This window comes from Callithrix jacchus, chromosome 17 (genome assembly GCF_049354715.1).
Source record: "Callithrix jacchus isolate 240 chromosome 17, calJac240_pri, whole genome shotgun sequence".
Taxonomy (NCBI): Eukaryota; Metazoa; Chordata; class Mammalia; order Primates; family Cebidae; genus Callithrix; species Callithrix jacchus.
In genome coordinates this window covers 78,476,276-78,503,800 of record NC_133518.1, presented here as the reverse complement: position 1 = coordinate 78,503,800, position 27,525 = coordinate 78,476,276, and the positions used below count along the sequence as shown (strand labels likewise).

Here is a 27,525-nt window from a genome sequence, read left to right as displayed (position 1 = left end):
GTAGCAATCCTTGTATTTTGGAGCCACAAGAGCGGAAGGTTCAAGAAGTAACAGTTAAAAGGTGCCAGATTTGCATTCCACATAGAAGGAAATGTGTAAGGATTAAAGCTCTTGCAGGTAACTGGGCCGCAGTGTGTCCTGGAATTCCACCCACCGGATGTGATAACAGGGGCGGATTTGGCCGGGCGCGGTGGCTCACGCCTGTAATCCCAGCACTTTGGGAGGCCGAGGCGGGCGGATCACGAGGTCAAGAGACCGAGACCATCCTGGTCAATATGGTGAAACCCCGTCTCTACTAAAAATACAAAAAATTAGCTGGGCACGGTGGCGCCTGCCTCTAATCCCTGCACTTTGGGAGGCCGAGGCGGGTGGATCACGAGGTCAAGAGATCGAGACCATCCTGGTCAACATGGTGAAACCCCGTCTCTACTAAAAATACAAAAAATTAGCTGGGCATGGTGGCGCGTGCCTGTAATCCCAGCTACTCAGGAGGCTGAGGCAGGAGAATTGCCTGAACCCAGGAGGCGGAGGTTGTGGTGAGCCAAGATCGAGCCATTGCACTCCAGCCTGGGTAACAAGAGCGAAACTCCGTCTCAAAAAAATTTAAAAAAAACAATTAAAAAAAAAAGGTGCCAGATTTGCATTCCACATAGAAGGAAATGTGTAAGGATTAAAGCTCTTGCAGGTAACTGGGCCGCAGCGTGTCCTGGAATTCCCCCCACCGGATGTGGTATCGGGCGGATGTGCACAGGTCTGCAGCCTCCTCGGAACAAAGGATTCGCCCGAGGGGCGCGAGGCAGAGGGAGAGACCCAGGCAAGTTTCAGGGCAGGGCGGAAAGTGTGTTAAAAAGTTTCACAGCAGGAACGACAGGAAGTCAAGCGCATCTGGAAGGGGGCAAGTGGCGTACCTGAGAGCTCCAGGCCTCCATCCAGCCCTTGGCCTGGGGAATCATTAGGGTTCCAGGGTTTGCGTTTCTTCTCCCCTAATTCCTCCCTGGGGGTGGGCTGTCCGCGGGCACAGGGGCCTGACAGCGCCTGGGAGGAGCCTCGTGCGCAGCATGTTCACTGAAGCTGAGCGCACGCTCACATGAGGCGTTTCCTTCCGGGGGTAGCGTTTCCACACGGAGGTCAGAGGGCAGCCAAGCACCGCCATTTTGCCTCTGAGTGCGCATGCTCGAGCGCACGTGCCTGGCGCCTGAAGTCCTCCTGGGAAGCTGCGGATCACCAGTTTCAGGTGTTTCTAGCTGTTGGGAGACGGCCGGTCCCTGGTGCCAGCTGTGGCCAATCACTATTTTAGGGAGACAATTTAACAACTGCCTGACCGTCACCTGGCGGTTGCCGGACATTCTTGGGGATGGGGGAGGCCCCCTCCCGCCCTGCTCTTGTTTGCTTAGCGACCTACTCTAATATACTATCCCAAGCTAAGGGGAGGAGATGGGTTACTGAACAAATGGTGTTGAGGAAAATGTCTGTTTTTAAAGGAGAAAAAAAGATCTAATCTAGACTTCATAATAAATAAAAATTCAGATGTGTGAAACATACACTAAATATTTTTATAAGAATATAAACATCTAAATGTAAAAAATGTAGTATTTATTTCAGGATGAGAAGGAGTTCCTATGAATAAATATAATAAAGGATCTCCTGTAGAAAGGTGTAACTACATAAGATTTAAAATATCTACTCTAAGTGTTCTAACATATTCCCTTGTTTATCCTTTGTTGGGGCAGGATCTGTATAGACACAAAGGACCTTAACCAGCTCTGTTTCTCTCTCATACATAACAAAACAATAACAAAAAGGAAAATTGTAAACCAGGAAAGAAACATGAAAATAAATGTGAAACACAAAGGTTATAATTTACGTCACGTGAAACTCTTTTAAATTAGTCTTGAAAACATAACACCAACAGGAAAAACAAGCAAAGGAAATGTCGTGTTAAATCACAGAAGGATGAATATAAATGACCGAGACAAGCATATGAAAAAAGACATTCAACTTTTCTGTATCAAAGATACAGGAAACAAAACAATGGTGAGATGTCGTTTTTTCAATTATGAAACTGACAGGTTTGTCAGATGAAGAAGTAGACCAAGTTTCATCAAGAGAGGCTCTCTTATTTAAGAAAACCAAGGCTTCATTTTGCTGTCATAAGCTCCCTGTCCCTCGTAGAGATTAGAGAAGCGCTGGCTGCCGACCCTCAGAGACGGGGCATGGAGGATTCTAGGCTAGAGGGGAGGTTAGGGCCAGTGAGTGCAGACTCTCCTCTATTTCTCTGGCTTTCAGTGCTGTGTCTCAGAGCTGGATTCCCACGTAGCTGACATGACGGGAAAGACTTTCCAAAAAAACAGGCTCTCCCAGACCTCACTTTCCATCCTTTCGTATATTAATGAATCCAGTGCTTATAGGTAGAAACTTATCCTCAAAGCACTAGCATATGTGTGGATGAAGATCTAATTAAGAACAGGACCCGGTTGTCCAAGGGTCTATGATATAATATTTTCCCAAAAAAAAAACAGTCTGCATATGTTCTCTGTGGCCAGCCCTTCTGTGAGTGACGACTGAGCACAGGCAGCCTAGCAAGCGGGTGCCCAGGAACAAGCCCAGTCAACCTGACGTGGTACGAGGCAGCTTCCCGCATTCCTCCAGGAAAGCAATCTCAGTACATGGCAGCTACTGCTGCAAACCAGAAACCAGCAGGCTCACTGTACAAAGCATTGATCTGCAATTACTCCTAAAAGATGAAATGAGGCTTTCTCCCTCTCACTGCACCCTGCTTCCCCTTCTCCCCTCTGCCCTCCCCATCTCCTCCCCACCCCTCCTTTGCCTCTGTCTCTGTATCACATACAGCAGTATGTCAGGCTGCAAACAGTCTGATTGCAGCTCTCATTGATTCTCCTCTAGGCCCTCACTGAACCGTGGTGGCTAGCACGATTCACGTCCATGCTCATCCCCAATGATGTTAACCTTCTCCCCTGAACCTCAAGGTCAATTTCACTCTTTTACTGCATCTAAACATGTTATTATTTTTAATGTCCTAGAAATTAGCTCTGTCTTCCAGCCTCCGGGAGCAATGGTTAGTGCCTTGACTAGGGTGGATTTGCTATTTTAAGAAAAGAAAGAAAAGTAAAAGAAATGAGCTGGCACCTTGGCTACAGTGCAAACGCCAGTCCCTGCAGGATTCCCCCCTCCCTACCTCTCCGCCACAACAGGCACAGTACTTTTCTTTGAGCTCCTTGACAAGTCCAGACCCCAAGAGTACTACAGAGCTCAGCTGGGTAGGGGACGGCTGCAGCTATCTATCCCCTGTTGGGGTGGGGTCTGTATTAACTTCTTCTCTCTCATACTCAGCCTCCAGGTCCACCTGTGTTAAAAGTGTGTCAGCCCTCAGACCCCAGGATCCCCATACAACACAGCCAGTCTGCCGTGCTGCCCAACTTCTTGCTGCAATCAGGACCTGTTCAAGATGTTTAGAGGCCTTAAACACTGAGACCATTAAGACGTCACCCTAGTGCCTATCTCAAATAAAAATATTAAACAATAAAACACGTTAGAAAGTTTAATGAAGTTGTCACATTTTGTGTAACCTTGTTTTTTTAAACGAGAAAGATTTTTTATGATTAAACCTTCCTAAGTATTGTTATTAAATTGTTAGTATATTCTTAGACTAAACTAAGATATATTTTTCTACCAATATGCTCTTGAATTTATTGTATTTAGAATTTTTTTTTCTCTATAAGATTGAACAGTGACTTTCTTTTTCGTGCAATGTTTTGGGGATTGATAGCAATATTATACTTGCTTCATGAAAAAATGTGGAAGTTTTTCTCCATTTTTTTTATGCCTTGAAACAATTTAAATAACATTGAAATAATTTCTTCTTAAAAGGTTTGGAATAATTTCTCTTGAAACCATGTGGGCCTGGCACTTTCTGAAGGGCAGCTCTTTGATAACTTCTCCATTTCTTTATAGTACTTGGTTTATTAAAGTTCTTGAGCTTTTCTTAAGTCAATGTAAGGTATGTTTTCCTAGAACATTGTCCATTTCATCTGAGTGTTCAGATGTATCTACAGAGTCAAGCAAAGTAATCCCTTATGATTCTTTTAGTTTCCTCTATCTGTTTTATTTTCCCTGTAACATTTTTTTAAATTCTCTGTACTTTTGCACTCCTCCATGTTTTCCTCAGTTAAGATAGCTAATGCTTTATCTCTCTCGCTGGTTCTGCCAATGAATCCAGACCTGGAAATGTAATTTGTCTTATTATTGTTTTGCGATTCATTCTTTCTCCTTTCATGGCAATCCTTCCTTCTGCTCTTCTTAGGTTTATTTTGTTGCTATTTTTCTAACTTACTGAGTTAGATGCTTGATTCATTTATTTTCATTCTCTCCTTTTTTATTGAGACACATATTCAAGGAGAGACATTTCTTCTGTATACCACTTCAGTTGTATTCCATATATGATGACATATGAGATTTTTGTTTCTGTTATTTAGATCTTCTAAAATGTGTTTGGAAAGAGGAAGAAATCTCGCTTTTATGATGCTATTTTCAAACTTTCTCTCTTTTTAAACTGCGTTAGACATCTCCATTACATTATTCTTCCACTGGACCTGCTTTTTCTGAAAGAGATCCTTGCTTGAAAGTATCTGGGGCAGATACCAAGGAAGAAGCATTCTAAAATGATCACACTGTTTCCATCTCAGTCTTCTAATGATGGCAATAGAATGGACAGGTAGACCCTGGAAGGGCAGCAGTGTGAGAATGCCCCTCAGTCATTCTTCTTTCTCTCTTCCCTCCCCTGCCCCTCCCTTCCAGCCCCAAATCCCTCCCTCTAGGATATCTCAGTGGGCAAGGAAATGTGGACTGGACCTTGCTGAGTCTGACCTTGGGAGTGAACTGCTTGTGTTAGAAGCTGCCCTACCTAAAGCCAGGTAGGGGCTTCTGGTATGTTCATTCTTTCCCTTTTGTTGTCTCTCTGATATTCAGTAGGTCCTCAAAAGTCCAGCCAGCATCAGTTACTCTAAGGAAATTAATTCATCTAGTCACTGAGTCAATAAATATTTATGGAAGATCTACCACCTTCTGGCCCTCTGCTGAGCACCAGGGATTCTGGGATGAGCCAGGCAGACACCGTCTCTCCTCGCAGAGCTGACAGCTCGAGGGATTACTGCAGCAGGAGCTCTGGGACTTCTCTAAAGCAGCTGTGAAGGGCTGCGTAGCAAAAGCACTCTTCTCATTTGGACTCTGATTATCTGGAGGATAGGCTATGTGACTATAAGGAGGATGAGGCTCCCCAGCACCACCAGAAAAGCCACCCTTGGCACAAACAGGGTGCAAGGACAGTGTTGTGATTTTGACAGAGGAAGTACAAGATGCAATGAAAGCAGATGGGAGAGGCATTTAATCTGTGGTAGGCAGGGCCTTGGAAGGCTTCAGGGGGAAGTGTCATTTCAGAGGAGACTTGCAGGATGATTAAGAGTGTGAACTGCCCGAAGTGATGGGAAAGGATGACCCAGGATCAGGGAATCCCACATGAGAAAGCCTAGAAGTGAGGGGGACCGTATGGTGAGTTTGAAGGAATAAAAGACTTTCAGATGATGTAACCAGGAGGCAAGGCAGCAGCTTCCTAAGTTCCCCTAACAAGTTGTCTCTTAGGTGGAGAGAAAGGAGTATGTGGGGAAGCTGGTCGTGAGTGGAAAGGGAAGAAAGGGAGGGAGGAATCCCCAAGAGGACCCGGAAACTCTGGGAAGAAGAAGAAGGGCTTAGAGTAATGAATCATGCTTCAGATCCAGAATGAGGAAGTAAAAACAAAACAGGGAGAAGCCTCTGAGAAAAAGCAAAATAAAACAAGCCCAGTTGTGCTGCTGCCTGTTTGTGGAGGCATCGCAGCTGCTGGTGGTCCAGAACATGTGACTGAAAACACGCACAAACCCGTCCACTGAGCCGGGGAAACCCTGACGGACTTCCCAGGAGGCCTGCAGCTGGAGGCAGGGCGCTTGAAGCGAGATCCTCCTTTTTTTTCACCTCCTTTCTCCTTCATCTGACTCAGTTAAAGCTGGAAGTGGTGTCTGAGAAATCAGGTCGGCCGGAACTCGTGTTTCTGCCACAGCCTGTGGAGGAGGATCTGAGGCTCGGTGCGGAATTTAGAAGAAAATGCTGTGATCAGTGATGTTCCTGGCCCACCTGGCAGGTCACTGGCAAAGGAGCAGTGGCTGTGAGCGAGCTGGTTTGGGCTGCGTCTGTTGGTTAGACCCTTTCAAAGAGTCGTAGAGCCACACAGAGGGTAAATTGCTGGAGGGTGGCATGCTCCACAGGGAAAAAGCCAAGCTGTTCACTCAGGCACCCCAGTACCACAGTTCCCAATCATGGATCTGAAATCTCAGGATCTTGGAACTCTAGCTCTGCAAGGCCACCGTGTGAGGTCGGGGAGGAGAGGCTGGGGAGCCGTGGTCACGCTGTGAGCTGGCAACATGGGTGGACATGAGGATCAGCAGTGGAAGAGACGGCTGGGGGACAGCAGTGTTTCCAAGAAAGCGTGTCCACTTGAGATGAGCATGATTATTTTTTTTAGGTAGCACATTGAAAAAAAAGAAGGTAAAATAAGTGTATAATCATTTCGATGCACATGCGGAAAAATTCGCACATAGATGGCACAACGGCGCTTGTTAGGGTAAGGCTAACGTAAGTACTCAAGTTAGAATACAGGTCAGTTTCAAGAAAATGTTCAATACTAGTACAATTGCTTCACAGAGGCAAGGGCCGTGAGCGCGAAGCACAAATGTGGAAGTCTGGGAAACTGGAGGCGGTGAACAGGTATTTATAGAGTGATGAGCCTGCCCCAGGTGCTGTCCCAGGAAATGGACCTTGGTGGTGACAGGAAACCATGCCTCTGCCTTTAAGTGGTTTACATTCTAATGGGGAGACACAGGCATTAACTACCCAAGCAAATACGTTGGTTCCAGGTCCTGGGGGGGTGTAAAAAAAAAAAGGTGACAGGCTGGGCAGAAAGTGGCTGGGAGAAGGGCATCTGTTCAGGGCATGGGGAGGCCTCGCTGATGAAGGGATGATTCCCTGGGAACTTAGTGATGAGGAGGAAATGGCCACATGATGAACTGGAGCAAGAGCTTTCCGGGGGGGTGAAGAGCAAGAGCCAAGGCCCCGGAGGAGGAGGTGCTTGGGGTGATGATGCATAGTAAGGAAGCTGGATGGGGGGTGCGAGAAGGAGAAAGGCCGCTGGAGAGATGACGGTTAGAAGGACAGAAGGAGACAAGGTCACACAGCTTAGTGACTCTGAACTTCTTATTGTACTTTGCTCCATTTGACTTGCATTTAAATAGTGACATGTGGCTTCTGGCTCCCTTGCTGGACAGTGCAGTGAGTGCCAAGAACGTCAGGAAGCGTTTCAGGTCTCACGAAGTGAGCGTTTCTAGGCCTGTATTCTGCCTGCCAATGTGGTTACATAACCTCCCACACTTGTCTGAGAGTCCACACTTCCAGCAGGCAGGGAGCTCACCTGTCACTCCCTCTCCTTAGGCCTCAGGGAAGAGAGTTCTAGAAAGAAATGGAAACCTCAGGGGCATGGGGGAGGCTGCGTGGAGAGACCGTCTTAGTAAGGGGCTGTGCAGACCCTGACTGCGTAGGGATGCTTTGGAGGAATGTTTTCTGCCACTACCAAGAAATGCCAGAAAATCCCATCAAGGGCAGCTCCGCTCTCTGGGCTCAGACTCGGCACTTTCCCCCTGGGGGCAGGTCCCTGGAGGTGATGTGAGGGTTCCTCTGAGGGCCGGAGAGGAAGTGCGGTGGCCAGGTCACACAGCGCTAAGCCGTGAGCACAGACGGGGCACACCCAGTGCCGCTCTCACCAGGTCCCCCTACGTTCCTCCCACAGTCAGCGCGCAAGATCGTGGAAAACACTCAGCACTGAGAAGCACTGAAAAGCATCCCTTTTCATTTCGTTTTACTTTGTGAAGGAGTAAGGGCCTATTGATACCACTTTTTACTGTCCTTTCTTCCTCCTGATCTTGTGTGCCGGGCTCCCGGACAAACCTCCTGTCTCCAGCACAGGTGCAGCTGAGGTCGCATGCTGCACCGAGGACTCTGAACATTCAGTCCAGACACAGGCATGACTGATGACTTTAGACACATTAGTTCAGCTACAAGCGAAGGCCCCTGCTCCCCAGGCCCACTAAGGAGGGAGCAAAGTAGCCCATCCAATCCCTCCTTGCCTCAGTTTCTCCATGTAAAATGAGAAGACTACAGTGGGCCTTGGTTGAGTTTGGGCTCAAACCTGACCCCCTCCTTCCAGGGGTAGCCCTCGGGCCAGTCACTACCCTCACCAACCCCCATCCCTGACCCCCTTAACAGGACCTGAGCAGCAAGCGGGAGGATGAAAACAGAACAGGCACAAGCAAAGCTACCTGCAAAGAGTGTGCAGAAGTGAGCGCTCCTTCTCCCAGAATCTGGTTTTATCTACTTTTTGGTTTTGTTTTGACACAGGGCCTCACTCTTTCACCCAGCCTGGAGTGCAGTGGCACAATCACGGCTCACTGCAGCCTCTGCCTCCCAGGCTCCAGAGATCCTCCCACTTCAGCCTTCAAGTAGCTGGAACTACAGGTACACACCACCACACCTGGCTAGATTTTGTATTTTTTGTAGAGATGGGGTTTCACTATATTGCCCAGGCTGGTCTTGAACTCCTGGGCTCAGCCACCTGCCTCAGCCTCCCAATGTGCTGGGATTACCGGCGTGAGCCACCACATAATCTAGTTTTGTTTCACTCACACTGTTTCTCCAGCCGCCATGACATTTTTGCAGCACAGTTTAGTGATTCAAGACTGTGGCTCTGGAGCCAGCTGGTGTTGAACCCCAGCTTGCTGACTACTAGCAGTGGGGTCTCAGCAGCAGCTCACCGTGTGTTCCCTACTTTCCTTCCCTGCAAAATACGTCAGTTATGGAACCATCTTGGGGTCATGGTGAGGATTCAGTGAGTTAATGCACATGAAGGACTGCAAACTTTACTTGGTAACAATAATCCCTGCCATTAGAGGACGGCCACATTGTGACCCTTGCAGTGGGTGTGGGGAGACTGTGGGGGCAGCGACCAGGGAGGATGCAAGGTGCTGGGAAGACGTTGCTTCCCCATCTGGGTGCTAGTCTCACGGGTGATTTCCACTCATGAAAATTCGTCAAACTGTGTGCTAAATGTTCTCACTTATATGTGGGGGCTAAACATTTGGTCACATGCAGGTAGAGAGTGAAACGATAGAAAACAGCACCTGGGAATGGTGATGGCGGCTGGGGAAAGGGGGCGGATGAAGAGAAGTGGGTTAAAGGGTAGGAACATACAGTAAGACAGAAGGAACAAATTCAATGTTTCATAGCACAGCAGGGTAAATGCACGTAACAAAACGTATCATCCTCAGGTAATGGGCACCCTAACTATCCTGACTGCATCACTCCACAGTGTATACATGTAACAAAATTTCTCATGTACCCTATAAATTCATAAAAATAAAAGCAACAAAAATTTAAAACTAAAAAATCAAAATCTATGTGAGGCAAAAAAAAAAGTTGCGTGTTAAAGATGTGTGCACTTTATCTGTATCACACCTCTTCATTTTTAATACTGCCAAGGAATTAGTAAAATTCCTGGGACAACTCCAGACTTTCAAAGACTGTGGAACTGGGTTTGATTTCCAGATTGAGACAGAATTAAGAAATTAAAATTTTAAAAAGATTGTGGAATTGGTGGGGTCCAAGCCAGATCTCCAAGGGTAAAGGGCTTTCTAGGTTGTCTGAGCCGTAGGGAAAAATACATGGAATCACACTAAGGAATAGATGAGAGGAGAGGAGAGGACAGGGCTGGCGGAGGGGAGAGGAGGGAAGGGGAGGGGAGGGGAGGGGAGGGGAATGGCAGATAGGAAGGCCCAGCGAAGGGGAGAGGAATCTAGAGTCTTAGGAGGGTGGATGGTAGGGGTGAGGCTGAGGGTCCCCCTTCCCTGCCCTCAGAAACCCTTTGTAACTACTTCATTGCTCTGTGATGTAACCTTAGAATGCTCTAGAACACAGCGGGCATCTCAGTGTGCATTGCCTAAGGCAGCAGTGCGCTTCAGCCTTCAGAGGATGAACAACCATCTCCCTGACAGAGCCATGAGCATCAATTCCGTCATGGAACTCTTCATGGGTTTGGACTCCTCCCTTTATCTTTCCCTCTGTGGAGAAGCCAGTTGTTACCAGTATTCGGGTTAAAGGACTCATCAACCAGGTAAGGGAGCCAAGCTCCAGCCCCAACTGAGGTCACTCTTGTTTTCATGTTCCTCTTCCCACTTTTCCAAATTAATTATTTTAGCCCAAAGAGACATAATTAAGACAGGAAATAGGAAAACAAAGAATATCATCCCAAACACAGGGATTCAGTGATCATGGACTGAATCGTTATGGGAGGTCAGGATCCCTGCAAGAGACCAGCATCATGCTGTCTTCCCATCACAGGCGTCTGAATAAAGCCTTTCTGCTGGGTTAGGGCCCTTATGGAAAGTGGTTCTAAGCCTCTGACCTGATGACAGAACCTCAGCCATCCTCAGGGAACAGAACCTTCTCCCATGGAACATCAAGTAAGTGGAGGTCTAAGTCTCCATGCTGTCTTCATCTGAGGATTACGAACTGAAATACCAATTGAGGATACAGTAAAAACAAACAGAAAATGTTTCTTTGCATTTTTCAATGAAGAAAAAATACAAAATAGTCTTATCACTTTAAAAGTGAGTAACATGAAAAAATCCACAACTCTCTATTAACAGAATGTAGAATGTCATGTTATCCATGCACTATAAATGTTTGCAGCTTGCCTAGTAGAAGGAGTGAGACGGATGCTAGCCCCTCACTCCAGCATTTCAGCATCAGTGCATAGAAGCAGATGGGAACACTCAGGGGTCAGCTTGGAGAACTCGGCCGTGAGGAGCCGAGGGGGCACGTAATCTAATTTCTCTTCATTAAAAGGTTGATTCATTTTTTTAGTTACCTCCTGTATTTCATGATCTTACCCATCTCAGATCAGGGCTGCGGATTATCTTTCCCTGGAAACCCAGAAGGAGGTGCGGTCTCTGACACCACTGAAATTCAGCCTCTAAACTGACAGTGATTGACAAAGCAGCTGGAATTTGGTGGGTTCAGTCTTGGTTGCCCAGAGATCTCAGACCTTGGTCCTCCAGCTCACAACCATCCCCTCTAGCCGGGATTCCCGGCTGCCTCAGAGATTTTCTGTCAGCAATGGGAGTCAGAAGTGACTAGATCACTGCTGTCCAGAAGGGCTCTTCCAACAGAAGAGCCTTGGCCCATCAGATACAGAGCTTCTGGCATCGATGCAGTCTCAGAGAAAATAATCAGGGAAACATCAGCCAAAGGGCAAACAAAGCTTCTCACCACCCTGAGTTTTAAGGCCAAACAATGGCAGTCCAGGGAGGAATGACTGAGCACCCAAGAAGCTTCCCTGTGAAGGGCCTGGGGAAGGATTTCAGGCATAGCTTGGGGGTAGTCTATCAAGGAACTCAAAAAGCTGCTCGAGGAGACGTCTGGTTTCCAGTCCAGCATGTAAGGTGCCTAAACGTTGCCACTCCCTTCTAACACGTAAAAAGCTGAACAAACTGAAAAATCAACTCTTCTTAGATCTGTCAGAGAAGTGAGGTCACAGAGCAAACTGCTGCCCCAAAAACTGGAGAGACAGGCAGATACACAGAGTCACAATTTCCTGGAGCAGAAACACATGAGTACAAACATTTGCAGAAACCAGTACCAGGGAAGGAAAACCTAAACGGTAATTCACAAATTTCTGCAGGCTCAGTCTGGACATTTCTGAGAGGACCCATTCATATGGCTGACCCTCACACTTTTGTGAGTTTGACCTCCAGATACTCTGTCAGATCCTTGCAGGGAATACGGAAGAAAAATTCCCTTTTGCGTCTAACACGAGAAGATGGAAAGAAATCTTTTAAAAATACACCACAGCATTCTGTTCTTCTTAACAAAGACTTCTCTCAGGAGGAAATTGAGTCTAATAGATTAGACCCTCTTTTGCCAGAGCCTAATCTGTTTGGGGATTAACAGCACCTAGCACGTCTGGGGGACAGGAAATACCCTACCCTAGCCTTCTCTAGTCATCCTGTCCCTCCTAAGGGAGAAAAAAAAAAATCAAAGAAGCGTAATGAAGTTCACAGTCCAGGGACACAAGCCCCCAAAGGACTGAGACCTAGTCACAGGACTATAGCACATGCCCCACCCCAGCCCCATACCTCACCGCTAGGTTATTAAGAGCCTTGTTACCAAAGTGCCTCTTACACAGCCCATTGTGCCCACGTTTCAACAGAAAGTTACAAGGTACACCAAAAGGCAAAAACCAGTTCTGAAGAGACCGAATAAGCATCACAGTCAGATGTAGCAGGAATATTGGAATGATCAGATTCGGGATTGTTTGATCAACTTTTATTTTAGATTGTGGTAGACTGTGGCGGTTTTTGTTACCTGGGTATACTGCATGATGCCCAGGTTTGGAGTGTGAATGATAGCGAAGCACGTACCCACTATTAGTTTTTCAACATTTGTTCCCAGTAGTACCCAGTGTCAATTGTTGCCAGACCAGGAATTTTTTTTTGAGATGGAGTCTCCCTCTGTCGCCAGGCTGAATGCAGTAGCACAATCCCAGCTCACTGTAGCCTCCACCTCCCAGGATCAAGCAATTCTCCTGCCTCAACCTCCCAAGTAGCTGGGACCACAGGCAACATGCCACCACACCCAGCTAATTTTTGTATTTTTAGTAGAGACAGGGTTTCACCATGTTGGCCAGGATGATCTCGATCTCTTGTCCTCATGATCCATCCTCTTCGACCTCCCAAAGTGCTGGGATTACAGGTGTCAGTCACTGTGGCTGGCTGGAATTTTTTTAAACTATGATTAATATGCTAAGGGCTTTAATACAAATGTAGGCAACATGACAAAACAGATTGGTAATATAGGCAAAGAGATGGCAATTCTAACAATCAAGAGAAATTCTAGAGATAAAAAACACTAACAAAAATGAAGAATGAATTTGATGGGCTCATTTGCGGTCTGGACGTGGCTGAGGAAAATAATCTATCAGTTTGAAGATATAATAATAGAAACTTCCAAATCTGAAGAGCAAAGAGAAAGAAAAGGTAGGGGAAGAAACAATGCAGAATCTTCAGGAACCATGGGACAGTTACAAAAGATGTAGCATACGTGTAATGAAACATGATAGAAAGGAACAGAAGTCGTCTTTGAAGCAGTAATGACTGTGAGTTTCCCCCGTATTAATGTCAGATACCAAACTGCAGATCCAGGAAGCCCAGAGAACACCTAGGAGAATAAATGCCAAAAGAACTACCACACCTAGGTACATCATATTTAAATTTCAGAAAATTAAAGAAAAAAAACTTGAAGAAACCATAAAGGAAAAAAGAAACACTTGACCTATAAGAGAGCAAATAAAATAATCACATCTGATTTCTCTTTAGTGAACATGCACGTAGAGATCAGTTGAGTGAAATATTTAAAATGTTGAGAGAGGCACGAAAGAAAACAACAACCTCGAATTCTATACCCTGTGAAATTATTCTTCAAAAGAGAAATAAATATTTTCTTAGGCAAACAAAAATCGAATGTGTTGCCAATAAACCTTTCAAGAAATGTTCCAACAAAGTTCTTCAGAAAGAATAAAACTGATACAGGTCAGAAACTCAGACTACGTAAATAAATAAAGGACAGCAGAGAATGAATAAGTAGAATAAAAATTTTATTTTTCTTATTCTCAATTGATCTAACAGGTGGTTCTTCACAACGATAGCAACAACATATTAATTATTTATTCTTATAGATCTATGCTTGTGTATAATTAAAAATAAGAATCATAACAATGTACAAAGGGTAGGAGAGAGGAAGTGGAAGTTACTTGCACAATCTGTGAAGTGGTATAGTGTTATTTGAGAGTGGACTTGGGTTTCTTTGAATGTATATTGCAAACTCTAGGGCAGTAACTAAAAAGAAAATCTGAAAGAAATAATGGATTTGCTGGGAAAGTGAAGGAAATGGAGTAACACCGAATGCTCAATCAAAATCACCAGAGGCAGAAAAGTTACGGAGGATAAAAATAGAAGCAAAACAAGGACAACAAGTAGAAAGCAGTGACAAATATTGCAGGTATTAACCCAACTATATCAACAATCACTCTAAACATCAATGGTCTAAATACACCAACTGAAAGAGAGAAATTGCTGGAGTGGATCGAAAACAACACCCAACTCTGTTGTCTACAAGAAACCCACTTTACCTATAAAGACGTACAAAAGATGGGGAAAGATGTACGATACTAACACTAGTCAGAAGAAAGCAGGAGTGGCTATATTAATTTCAGACAGAGTAGATTTTTAGAGCAAAAAAACATGAGGGATATAGAGGGACATAATGATAAAAGGGGTCATATGCCCAAAGGCATAATTTTTAATGTGTATGAGCGTAACAACATAGTGTTAAAATACATGAGGCAAGAACTGATAGAACTGCAAGGAGAAGTGGATGAATCTACTCTTCAATTTGGAGACTTTAGCACCTTTTTATTAGAATTGAACAGATCCAGCTGGGCGCGGCAGCTCATGCGTGTAATCCCAGCACTTTGGGAGGCTGAAGCGGTTGGATCATGAGGTCAGAAGATCGAGACCATCCTGGTCAACATGGTGAAACCCCGTCTCTACTAAAAATACAAAAATGAGCTGGGCGTAGTGGCGCGTGCCTGTAATCCCAGCTACTCGGGAGGCTGAAGCATGAGAATCACTTGAACCAGAGGGGCGGAGGTTGCAGTGAGCCAAGATCACACCACTGCACTCTAGCCAGGTGACATGGCAACACTCCATCTCAAAAAGGAAAAAAAAAAGAACAGAAAGAGCAGGTTGAAAATGAGTAAAGATGCAGTTATACTCAACAGCACCATCAATCAACTGTAATTGACATTTATAGACTATTTCCTCCAACAACAGCAAAGTACATCTTCTCTCAAGTTTACATGGAAAGTTCACCAAGATAGACCACACTCTATAAAACACACTTTAACAGGGTCCAAGGAAGAGCAATTATACAATGTCTGTTCTCAGGCCACAATGAAATTAAACTAGAAATCAGTAACAGAAAGATATCTAGAAAATCTCAAAATACTTGGAGATTAAACAACATGCTTTTAAATAATATACAGGCCAAAAGAGAGATATCAAAAATTTTTAAATATTTTAAACTAAATAAAAATAAACATCAAAATTTGTGGATTGGAGCAAAAGCCTAACTCAAAGGACTTTTTAAAAAATGTTTTACAATCGTTTTTTTAGTCAGTGTTCATTTAGACTTATAAATATGCTTACCATTGTTTCTAGTTTGCTATTTCTCTTTTGAGATGTTTTCATTATTTATCTTTTTGATAGGTTTTTGAGAAACAGGTGGTGTTTGGTTACATTAATAAGTTCTTAGTGATGATTTCTGAGATTTTGGTGCACACATCACCCGAGCAGCATACACAGTACCCAATGTGTAGCCTCTTATCCCTCGCCACCTCAGACCCTTTCCCCCAAGTCCCCAGAGTCCACTGCATCCTTCTTATTCTTCTGCATCCTCATAGCTTAGTTCACACGTGTGAGGGAGAACATACGATGTTTCCTTTTCCATTCCTGAGTTACTTCACTTAGAACGATGGTCTCCAATTCCATTATTCCAGGTTGCTGAAAATGTCATTATTTCATTCTTTTTTATGGTCAAGTAGTATTCCATGGTATATATATCCTATTTTCTTGATTCACTCAGTAATTGATGGGCATGTGAGCTGGTTCCATATTTTTGCAATTGAGAACTGTGCTGCTATAGACATGCATGTGGAGCTATCTTCTTTTGTATAACGACTTCTTTTCCTCCGGGTAGATTCCCAGTAGTGGGATTGCTGGATCAAATGGTAGGTCTACTTTTAGTTCTTTAAGGAATCTCCACACTGTTTTCCGTAGTCATTGTACCAGTTTACATTCCCACCAACAATGTAATAGTGTTGTTCCCTTTTCACCATATTCATGCCAACATCTTTAAAAAAAAATTTTTTTTTTTATTATGGGTTGTGAGATACCAATTCATCTATTTGAACCCAAAGAATGGACTCAGAGACCCAGAGAACAGTGAAAATGAGACTTCTAATGACAGTCTTGCAAGATCAGGTGTCTGATGGGCAGACACACTAGAGCAGGGTCACAACTAGCAGTTTATCCCCGAGTGCGCAGGTCCCTCCCCCGGGTCCTCACAGGCTGAGGACTACGGGGCCACAGTCTTCCCCAATGTTGCCTATCAGTTGTTGGGTAGGGGCTTTAGGTGTTTTCTTCGGGGTTGTCCTGATGCATTTTGTTGCAGCCCATGATGCATTGCAATCCTAGTTAGTTCAGGGGCTCCTCAAGTATTTGACTTATGACCTAAGTAGCTGGGTAAGCTGATGAGAATAGACAAAATGAGCTATTTTGCAGGCTAATAAACTTTCATCTTAGACTAAACTTCTTTGGTTTGGGTGAGGGCAACTAAGGTTGGGGGTGATGACGAGTATCGGCTATCCATATCCTATTTCTTCTGTAGTTTGCCGACCTACACTGATTCAAGGCACTTTGTCTCAGAAATAGACCACTGTATACATTATTTCCTTCATGGCCATTCTTACATGTGTGAGCCAGTTTGATTTGCATTTCCCTGATCATTAGTGATGCTGAGCATTTTTTCAGATGTTTGCTGCCATTTGTGTATCTTCTTTTGAGAATTGTCTATTCATGTCCTTAGCCCACTTTTTGATTGAATTTTTTTTCTTGCTGATTTGTTTGAGTTCCTTGCAGATTCTGGATATTAGTCCTTTGTCAGATGTAAAGAGTGTAAGATTTTTCTCCCATTCTGTGGGTTGTCTGTTTACTCTGCTAATTGTTTATTTTGCTGTGCAGACGCTTTTTAGTTTAATTAAGCCTCATCTATTTACATTTGCTATTGTTGTGTTTCCTTGGGGGCTCTTGGTCATGAAGGCTTTGCCTAAGCCAATGTCTACAAGGGATTTTCTGATGTTATCTTCTAGAATTTTTATGTTTGGGGGGGGGGTCTTAGCTTTATGTCTTTGCTCTATCTTGAGTTGCTTCTTGTATAAAGTAAGAGATGAGGCTCCAGTTTCATTCATCTACATGTGGCTTTCCAATTATTCCAGCACCATTTGTTGAATAGGGTGTCCATTCCCCACTTTATGTTTTTGTTTGCTTTGCCAAAGATCAGTTGACTGTAAGTAATTGGCTTTATGTCTGGGTTCTCTATTCTGTTCCATTGGTCTATATACCTATTTTTATACCAGTACCATACAGTTTTGGTGACTATGGTTTTATATTATAGTTTGAAATTGGGTAATGTAATGGCTCTAGCTTGGGTTCCTTTTTCTTAGTCTTGTTTTGGCTACATGGGCTCTTTTTTTATTTCATATGAATTTTAGGATTTTTTTTTCTATAGAAGGACATTTATGGCATTGAATGCATATACCAGTGGTCCCTGAGTTAAAATGTTCAACTTATATTTTTTTACTTAATGATGGTGCAAAAGCAATAAGCATTACATGGAAACCGAACTTTGAGTGCCCATTCAACCATTCTGTTTTTCGCTTTCAGGACAGTATTCAATAAATTAATAAATTATGTGAGTTATTAGTATGAATAGGCTTTGTGTTAGAGAATTTTGCCCAAGTGAAGGCTAATATAAGTTCTCCTAGCACATTTAACATAGGCTAGGTTAAGCTATAATGTTTGATAAGTTGAGTGTATTAAATGCATTTTTCACTTATGATATTTTCAACTTACCATGGGTTTATCAGGACATAACCCCATTATAAGTTGAGGCATGTGTGTATTAGAAAAAGAAAGATTTAAAATTCACAATCTAAGCTTCCATCTTAAGAAACTAGAAAAGAGCAAACTAAATCTAAAGTAAGCAGGGGGGAAAAAAGGAAATAAAAATTAGAGTAGAAATCAATGAAATTGAAAATAAGAAATCAATAGAGGAAACCAACAAACCTAAAAGGTGGTTCTTTGAAAAGATCAATAAAATCAACAAATCCAAGCCACACTAAGAAAAAAAAGGGAGATGACACAAATTATAGTATCAGAAATGAAAGATGAAGCATCACTGAAAAAACCGTAGGCATTAAACAAATAATAGAGAAATATTATGAGTATATGCTCACAAATTTGATAACCTATGCCACAAATTAGATTAAAATGGACCAATAGCTTGAAAGACACATTAGCCATAACTTACACAAGAAGAAACAGACAATCTGAATAGGACTGTATCTACTAAAGAAACTGAACCGATCATTAGTAATCCCCCAGAACAGGAAGCACAGACCCCTGAACCGATCATTAGTAATCCCCCAGAACAGGAAGCACAGACCCCTGAACCGATCATTAGTAATCCCCCAGAACAGGAAGCACAGACCCCTGAACCGATCATTAGTAATCCCCCAGAACAGGAAGCACAGACCCCTGAACCGATCATTAGTAATCCCCCAGAACAGGAAGCACAGACCCCTGAACCGATCATTAGTAATCCCCCAGAACAGAAAGCACAGACCCAGATGGGTTCACTGGGGAATTTTGCCAGATGGGTAAGAAAAAAATTATTGTCGATTCTCTGCAATTGAATTAGTCAGACTTCCCTAGAAGGACAGAACTAGAGGAGAGTTTATTAACTAATAAGTTATATGATCACAAGCTCCCACAGTAGGCTGTCTGCAAGCTACACAGGAGCACAGAGATCCAGTCCAAGTCTCATAACGGAAGAACTTGGGAGTCCTGTATTTGAGGGCAGGAAGCATCCAGCATGAGAGAAAGATGTAGGTTGGGAGGCTAAGCCAGTCTTGCCTGTTCACGTTTTTCTACCTGTTTTATATTCCCTGGCACTGATTAGATTGTGCCCACCAGATTAAGGGTGAGTCTGCCTTCTCCAGCCCACTGACTCCAATGTTAATCTCCTTTGTCAACAACCTCACAGACACACCCAGGATCAGTACTTTCATCCTTCAATCCAATCAGGCTGATACCCAGTATTAACATCACAACAATCTCTTCCAAAAGATAGCAGCAGAGGGAATACTTTCTAACTCATTTTGTGAGGCCAGCATTACCCTAACACCAAAACCAGGTAAAATGGTTACAAGAAAAGTACAGACCAATGTCTCCCTGAATCATAGATGCAAACATTCTCAAAAAAAAAATTAGCAAATCAAATCCAACAGTGTATAAAAAAAGAATAACACAACACAACCAACTAGGATTTATTCCAGGTATGCAAGGCTGATTTAACATTTGAAAATCAATTAATGTAATCCATTACATCTAAAGGCTAAAAGAAAAAAATTTCATGATTATATCGATAGATGCAGAAAAATATTTGACAAAATAAAATACCCTTTTATGATAAAAACTCTCAGAAAATGAGTAATAAAATGGGAATTCCCTCACCTTAATAGGGAGTATCTGTTTAAAAAACTTACAGCTAGACAACATGCTTAATGGTGACAAACTCAAAGATTTTCTACTAAGATGAGAAGCAAGGCAAGGGTTTCCCCTTTCTCCACTGCTTCCCAACATTCTACCGGAAGCCCTAACTAAAGAAATTAGACAAGAAAAGGAAATAAAAGATATACAGATTGGGAGGGAAAAAATTAAACTGTCTTTGTTCACAGATGACATAATCATCTACATAGAAAAGCCAAAAGAATCAACAAGAAAACTCCTGGATCTAATAAGCTACTGTAACAAGGTTGTAGGATACATGGTTAACATACGAAAGTCAATTACTTTTCGATATACCATCAATGAACAAATGGAATTTGAGATAAAAACATGTTACCATTTATATTAACACTCCACAAAATGAAATTTTTAGGTATAAATCTAACAAAACATGTGCACAATCTATATAAGAAAAACTTTAAAACTCTGTTGAAATAAATCAAAGAACAAAATAAGTAGATAGTCCATGCTCATGAATAGGAGAACTCTATATTGTCATTGTCAGTCCTTCCCAAATTGATCTATAGATTCAGTGCGATTCCAATCAAAATCCCAGCAAGTTAATATGTGCATATTGACAAAGTAATTCTAAAGTTCATATCGAAAAGCAAAAGACCCAGAATACCTAACGTAATCCTGAAGAACAACAAAACTGGAGAATTGACGCTACTATAAGACTTACTATAAAGGCGCAATAATAAAGACAGTGTGGTACTGATAAAAGAATCAATGGAACAAAATAACCCATAAATATACCTAGATAAATATAGTCAACTACTATTTGACAAAGGGGTAAAGGCAATACAATGAAGAAAAGATCGTTTTTTCAACAAATGGTGTTAGAATAATTGGGCATTTACTTGCAAGAAAAAAAATGAATCTAAAAACAGACCTTAGACTATTCACAGGGATCAACTCAAAATGGATCATAGACCTAAATGTCAAAATTAAAACTACAAAACCCCAGAAGATAACATAAGAGAAAATTTAGGTGATCATTGGTTTGGCAATGACCTTTTAGATACAGCAACAAAGGAATGTTGTGTGAAAGAAAGAATAAAAAGCTGGACTTCATTACAATTAAAAACTTCTGCTTTGTGCAATACAATATCAAGAGGATCAAATGATGGGTCATAGACTGGGAGAAAAGATTTGCAAAAGGCACATCTGATAAAGGACTGTCATATAAAACAAAGAACTCTTAAAACGTAAAGAAAATGAACAACCCAATTAAAATATGGGCCGAAGACCTGAAGAGACATCTCACCAAAGAAGATATACAGATGGCAAGTAAACATGAAAATATGTTCAATACCATGTCACTAGGGAATTGCAAATTAAAACAACAGTGAAATGTCACTATACAGCTATTAGAATGGTCAGAATCCAAAACACTGAAACAACCCGATGCTGGTGAAGATACGGAGCAACAGGAACTCTCATCCATTGCTGGTGGGAATGCAAAATGGGACAGCCACTTTGGAAGACAGTTTGACAGATTCTTGCAAAACTAAACATGCTCTTCTCATACAATCCATTCATCATGATCCTTAGTATATGTCCAAAAGAGCTGAAAACTTATTACCACACAAAAACTTACAAACAGATGTTTATAGCAGCTTTATTAATAATTACCAAAACTTAGAAGCAACCAAGGTGTCCTTCAGGAGGTGAAGGATCGATAAACTGTGGCACATCTGAACAATGGAATATCATTCAGTGTTTAAAAAAAAAAAAAAAAAGAGCTACCAAGCCAGGAAAAGACATTGAGAAAACACAAATGCATGATCACTAAGTGAAAGAAGCCAGTCGGAAAAGTCTACATACTGTCTGATTCCAACTATATGACATTCTAGAAAAGGCAACAATGGAGACAGTAAAGAGATTGGTGGTTGCCAGGTGTCCGAGGAGAGGAAGGGTGAATGGGCAGAACGCAGAGGAGTTTTAGGGCAGTGAAACTATTCTGTATGATACTACATGGTGGACCCATGTCATTGAACGTTTGCACAAACCTAGAGAAAGTGCAATACCAACAGTGAATCCTGATGAAAACTATGGACTTCGAAAGATCATGAGGTGTAAGGTTAGATCCATCAGCTGTAACAACTGTACCACTGTGGTGCAAGATGTTGACCGTGGGGACGCTGTGCACATGTGGGGACAGAAGTATATGGGAACCCTCTGTACATCCTGTAAAATTTTGCTGTGAACTTAAAACTGCTCTTCAGAAGTGTATTATTATTTTTTAAATCTACGCAGTAAAGAGTCTGGAGACTGACTGAGGAGACAACGTGGCTTGTGAATCACTCAGGAAATGGTTTACTAACAGGCCCAGCGAAGATGAGAAGCAACTGGAAAGTGCCCTAGGAAGGTTTTGGACAAGAAATCAGGGCAGTCCAATCAGGATTGTTTCCAAGTCCGCTGTGACTTGCTCAGGGCTTGCTGACTACTCTACATCGGCCCCGCCTGGAAAGTCCCATATGGTTTAGAAACCAGAAACTGGGCACTCTCTGTGGGTTGTAGACATCACCTGAATAGCTCTTCAATTTCCTGCCTTGTTCAGGAGCTCACTGGGTCCTAGATGCCCATATTCTATGGTTACATATGCAGCAGAGGCCCAGTCTGCCTCTCAAGGTCCTTGAATCCAAAAGCATGTAGGTCGAGAAATGCCCAATCTTGGCCTCTTTTCCTATCCATCTTACCCTCCTCAGGCACATGTGTATAAAGATAGAACTCCACAGCCAAGCTCACGAAGCCGTCCAGTTAAATGAGGTCATCGCCCTGAGTAGTCTTCTCCCTGTCCTAGTCTCTTTTCTACGACTGTGGAAGTCCAGGGCCCTGATATGGTTCCCCATAGGCCTTGGCAGCCATATCCCCATGGCTTTGCTGGGTGTAACCCACATGGCTGCTCATTTGGGTTGGAGTTTGGTACCTGAAGCTTTCCCAGGTGGGTGTTGTATGCTACCAATGACCCCACAGTTGTGAGGTATCGGTGATGGTCCGGCTCCCACAGCTCCACTAAGCAGTGATGACTCTCTGTGACAGCCCCCACCCCACGTCTCCACTAGGCATTGCTCTAGTGGCAGATCTCTGCAGTAGCTATGGCCCTGTGACCAGTCTCTGCCTGGGTTCCCAGGGTTTCAGTAGCACTCTTTGAAACCTAGGTGAAAGCTGCCATATCTCCATAGTTTTTGCGTTCTATGGAACTGTGGAATCAACACCATGTGGATGCCACCAACATTTATATCTTGTACCCTCCAGAACAGCGGGGCCACTTGAGCCAGCACTGGTGTAGCTGAGCAGCACTGTGCTGCAGTGCAGGGATCGGAGATCCTGGGAAGCAAGTCTGTGGAGGGCACCCTTGGGTCTGACCCCCAGACCACACTGCCCTCCTAGGCTGCTGGGCCTGCAATGATTGGGGCAGCCTTGAAAATCCCTGACATGCCTTTGAAGTCTTTCTTCCATTCTTCTGGTGATCTCACCTCTCTGTACTGATCTCCTTAGCAAACGGTTGCTGGACCACACCCTTGGTTTTCTGTCCCAAATATTATTTTACTCTTCGCATGGCCAGGCTGAGAGTTTTCCACATCTTTCCATTTTGCTTCCCTTTTGATTATAAATTCCATCTTTAAGTCATTTTTTTTTCCTTCTCACAGTTTAATGTGAGGGGTTAAAAGCAGCTATGCAGCAGCCTAAACGCTTTGCTGCTTAGATGTCTCTTCCACCAGATATCCGAATGCATTGCTCTTAAGTTCTGCATCCCATGAAGCCCCAGGCATGAACACAATGCAGACAAGTTCTTGGCCAGTCTGTAATAAGGATGGCCTTTCCTCCAGGTTCTAATACCTTGTTCCTCTGAAACCTCATAAGAATTACCTTCACTGTCCATATTTCTATCAGCATTCTGGTCACGACCACTTAGCCAGTCCCTAAGGAGGTCCAAACTTTCCCTAGTCTTCTTATTTTCTAAGCCCTCAGAAGAATCTAGGCTTTTTCTAGAGTACGACTGCAAATTCTTCCAGCCTCCACCTATTACTCAGTTCCAAAGCCATTTCCACATTTTCAGATACTTGTTAGCAGCGACCCCACTTCTCGGTAGCAATTTTCTGTCTTAGTATATTGTCTGTGTCTTATAATACCAGAAATTAGGTAATTTATAAGAAAAATATTTCTTACAGTCCTGGAGCCTGGACAGTTCAAGGTCAAGGGAACACAAGTGGTAAAAACCACCTTGCTGGTGGGGACTTTCTGAAGAGTCCTGGGCTGTGCAGGGCATCTCATGGTGAGGGACTCAATGTGCTAGATTCGTTCTCTCTTCCTCATCCTATAGAGACACAAGCCCCACTCTGATGATAACTCATTCATTCAGTAATCCAGGAAGGGGTTAATCAATTCATGAGGGAAGAGTCTTTTAGATCCACTCACCTCTTAAAGGTCTTACCTGTCAATTACAGGCACACTAAATTTTAATGTAAACTTTGGAGAAGATAAACATTCAAATCCTAGTGTCATCTTGGCTCATCTGGAACTGAGAGATTCCCTGAAACACAAGCTTTTTTTATTGTAAAAACCAGGAAAGTCCTGGATAAACTGGGATAAGTTGATCATGTAACGAGACTGGGTGTTACACCCCATGAAACTTTAGCTGTGGAATAGCAACACCATCCACGGCATAGAACCCAAGAGAGAAGGTCTTGAGGGAAGAGAAGGGCTGAAGGGAAGAATCTCACCAAAGAAATAGAGCATCTTCTTTAAGGTGAATTTCCATGTTGAGAAAAGGATGTTGGAAATTAATTTAGGAATTCCTTGAAGATTGTAGGGAGATAGTCAAGGTTGATAATTTCCAGTTCCTAAGCCGAAATTGAGAGATGACCTCAGAGGCAGTGAACTAGGAAACTCTCAAAAGTTAAATGGGGATCAAGATACTCTAAGGTCCCGGTGACTGAGAGATGTCCCTAAGGAGAATATTTCCAGTCGTTAAAGCTCAGCTTGTCAGGAGAGCCACAAAAGCAGCCTCAGAGCCATCCCATTCAAGGATTCTTTGCCTCAGATAGCTTGGCTTCTAAGGTCTCACAGTTCCATGTCCAAAGCCTTACATATCCACCTCATCCTAGTTTTCTTCATTTTTACCTGAAAAAAAGTCCTGTTTTAAAATACATTATTTTTTTCATAAAACTCCCTTGAAAATGAAACGCAATATAAAATGCACTATATTGTAGCTGCCAAGGTTAGAAAATCTAGTGCCAGCCTCGCCTCAGGACCTGGCTCAAGCTCTCATTCCCCTGATCCTTCACTGCTTTTACCTTTATACACTTGTAGTGGGAAGGTGCTGGTCTGTCAGCCTGTTAGACTGGAGAGGGCTTCCCATTTCACAGAAATAGGATGGGACCTGCCTTCTCTGATGAAACCCTATAGCAATAATAGTAATGTTGACTATTACTTATTGAAGATACACCGTCTATGCCGGGCTTCAGGCAAGCAATTCAACCCATGTCCCAGACCTCACATATTTCATGGAGAAAAATACAGTCATGTGCTGCCTAACTATGTTTTGATCAATGAAACATTGCATATAAAAGGTGTTTCCATAAAAGCATAATACAATATTTGTATTGTACCTTTCTATGTTTAGATATGTCTTAATATACAAATACTTCCTACTGTGTTATGATTGTCTATAGTGTCCAGTACAGTACCATGCTATAAAGATTCGTAGCCTAGGAACTAGCATCTGTCCCATAGAGCCTAGGTGTATAGTAGGCCCTTCCATCTAGGTCTGTGTAAGTAAAACCTTCTGATGTTCACACAATGATGAAATTGCTTAAAAATGCATTTCTCAGAAAATAATCTTGTTGTTACTTGATGCATGACTGTATCTACCTGATAGGATTGTCCCAAAGAATAAAATGAACAGGTGATTTATACCTTGCCAAAGTGATACACCATATTAAGATAACGGCTACAACTGCCACGTGGGTGTGATATTCCCTGAGAAGCTGGTATGATAACATAATACCAGAAATGAGGTAATTTAGAGAGAACCCTAAGTCCTGGAAATGTCAGTACTGCTCAGTACAGTGAGAGTCCAAGTCGCCACCTGAGCACTAAGTGACAGAGTCGACAACTCCAACTGTAGGACCACCTGTCTAGAAGAGGGGCAATCCCCATATCCTGCTGAAAACTGCTTTCATAGGCGCTAACAAGGTTTGTGAAATCTCTGTTGCTTTTCAGTGAGGGGAGTGAACATAGATGGCAGAACTGCAGGGAAAGGCCCACCTGGGCATGGGGCCAGTGACCAGGGATGAGGACTCTCGGGGCAGAGGTGGCAGAACCATGCGTCATGCCCTGTAGACTCCAAGGCTGCATCTCTGAAATAGAGATCCCCAGCCTACAGGACGGGGCCACAAGCCTTCCAAAACTCAGGCTGTGTTGAGAGGATGGATATATGGATATCATGTCGTTTTAGGGTTTTGGTGGTGGTGGTTTTGTTTTGTTTGCGTTTCTCACAGTAGTTGTTGTATTAACCATTGTTTAGTCCGGGAAACAGAAGCCCATCTACTTATCTTGTCAGAAAGACTTTGATATAGGTAATTGTGTAAGCGGATGCTGGAGAGGCCTAGGAAAATCGGAGGTAAGGTAAAGGCAGCAATCGCAGGGAGCATGTTCACCCTCAAGGCTGGGGAAACAAAAGAAAGAGTCTGTGGCTCTGGAAGTTAGAAGCTTCTAGAGCCAGGGTTTAGACTATAAAACCGGGCTCATTGACTGGATGGTGTGGGCAGCTCAGGAGGTTGGAGAAGAGGCCTTCAATACTAGGACTTCGCATGCAGAAAAAGAGCCCTTGCCTAATGTGGCAGATACTGCTAAGGGTGACAAGGTTAGCTGACGGCATGTGGAAGGCGTCTGGGGAAAGGAGCCAGTGTCGTCGTCTGAGGTGCAGAGGAAAGGGCAGATCTCATGGCCCTCCCTCTACCTTCCGGTCCTTCTGGCTGAAGCCAATGGAGAGTCAGCCTGCACAGGAGAACTGCGCTTCGCAGCATCTCAACCCCAGCATCACAACAGAGAAGAACAGAGTAGACGTGGAGCTGAGGCAGCACCTTAACCCAGGCGCATTGGTGGGGCTGAATCTTTTTACTTTTATTAGCTGTTCATGTTTCTTCTGTGATTTTCCTGTTCCTATCCAATTACTATCTTTCTTAATTATAACACTACACTGACTCGTGTGAATACATTGTGATCTTCCTGTTTTATATATATATATATTTATACACACACAATGTATACATACTGTATATACACACATACATACAGATTAGTACACACACCATATACAATAATGCAATTATATATATATCAATTATTTATGGTGGGTATGCACAGTATATGTACTGTGTGCACAGCGTATGTATTTCATGTGCTGAGTGTGTGGAGTACATCCTACTATATATGTATGTATTATAGATCATACGTGTCCTCTAGACCAGCATTTGCTGAATGAGGAGAAAATGTTCACTTATTCTTTTGCCTGACCCACCTCCAGTTTCGATGGTGGGTAGCCTACAGGCTGCTATGGGAAAGAAGCACAATAGTCTTTTGTTATAAATTTTAAAAAAGCAACAATAGCCTTTATTTATAAATAAAAATATGACTATTTAAAAATACTAATAATTAATCTTAGAAAACCTTTTACAAAGCAGATGGGAGGTTGAGGCATGGTTGGTGGAAATCCGGGTGCTCTAGTCCGTTACGCCGGTCCCACTGCCACCCTCCTGCCCTGCCCCTGCTCTGCCTCTTGGCAATAGGGTGACTGGAGTCGGGCAGTCGGGGGAAGATCATGGGAATCCCAGAGAGGACGAGCTCATGATCCCAAGCCAGAGAGGAGTCTTTATGCATAAAGATTTGTGCAAATCCT

The 27,525-nt window shown here is 43.2% G+C and overlaps 2 long non-coding RNA genes across 2 annotated transcripts; both read left to right on the top strand.

Moving 5' to 3' along the window:
* The first annotated feature begins 1,148 nt into the window (after positions 1–1,148).
* LOC144579977 (uncharacterized) lies at positions 1,149–3,563 on the top strand. Its single transcript, XR_013528773.1, has 3 exons — positions 1,149–1,234; positions 1,731–2,034; positions 3,352–3,563. It is a non-coding gene; the product is annotated as an uncharacterized LOC144579977 (long non-coding RNA).
* Positions 3,564–10,100: 6,537 nt separating this feature from the next.
* On the top strand, positions 10,101–21,436 carry LOC144580046 (uncharacterized). Its single transcript, XR_013528919.1, has 2 exons — positions 10,101–10,264; positions 19,787–21,436. It is a non-coding gene; the product is annotated as an uncharacterized LOC144580046 (long non-coding RNA).
* The last annotated feature ends 6,089 nt before the right edge of the window (positions 21,437–27,525 follow it).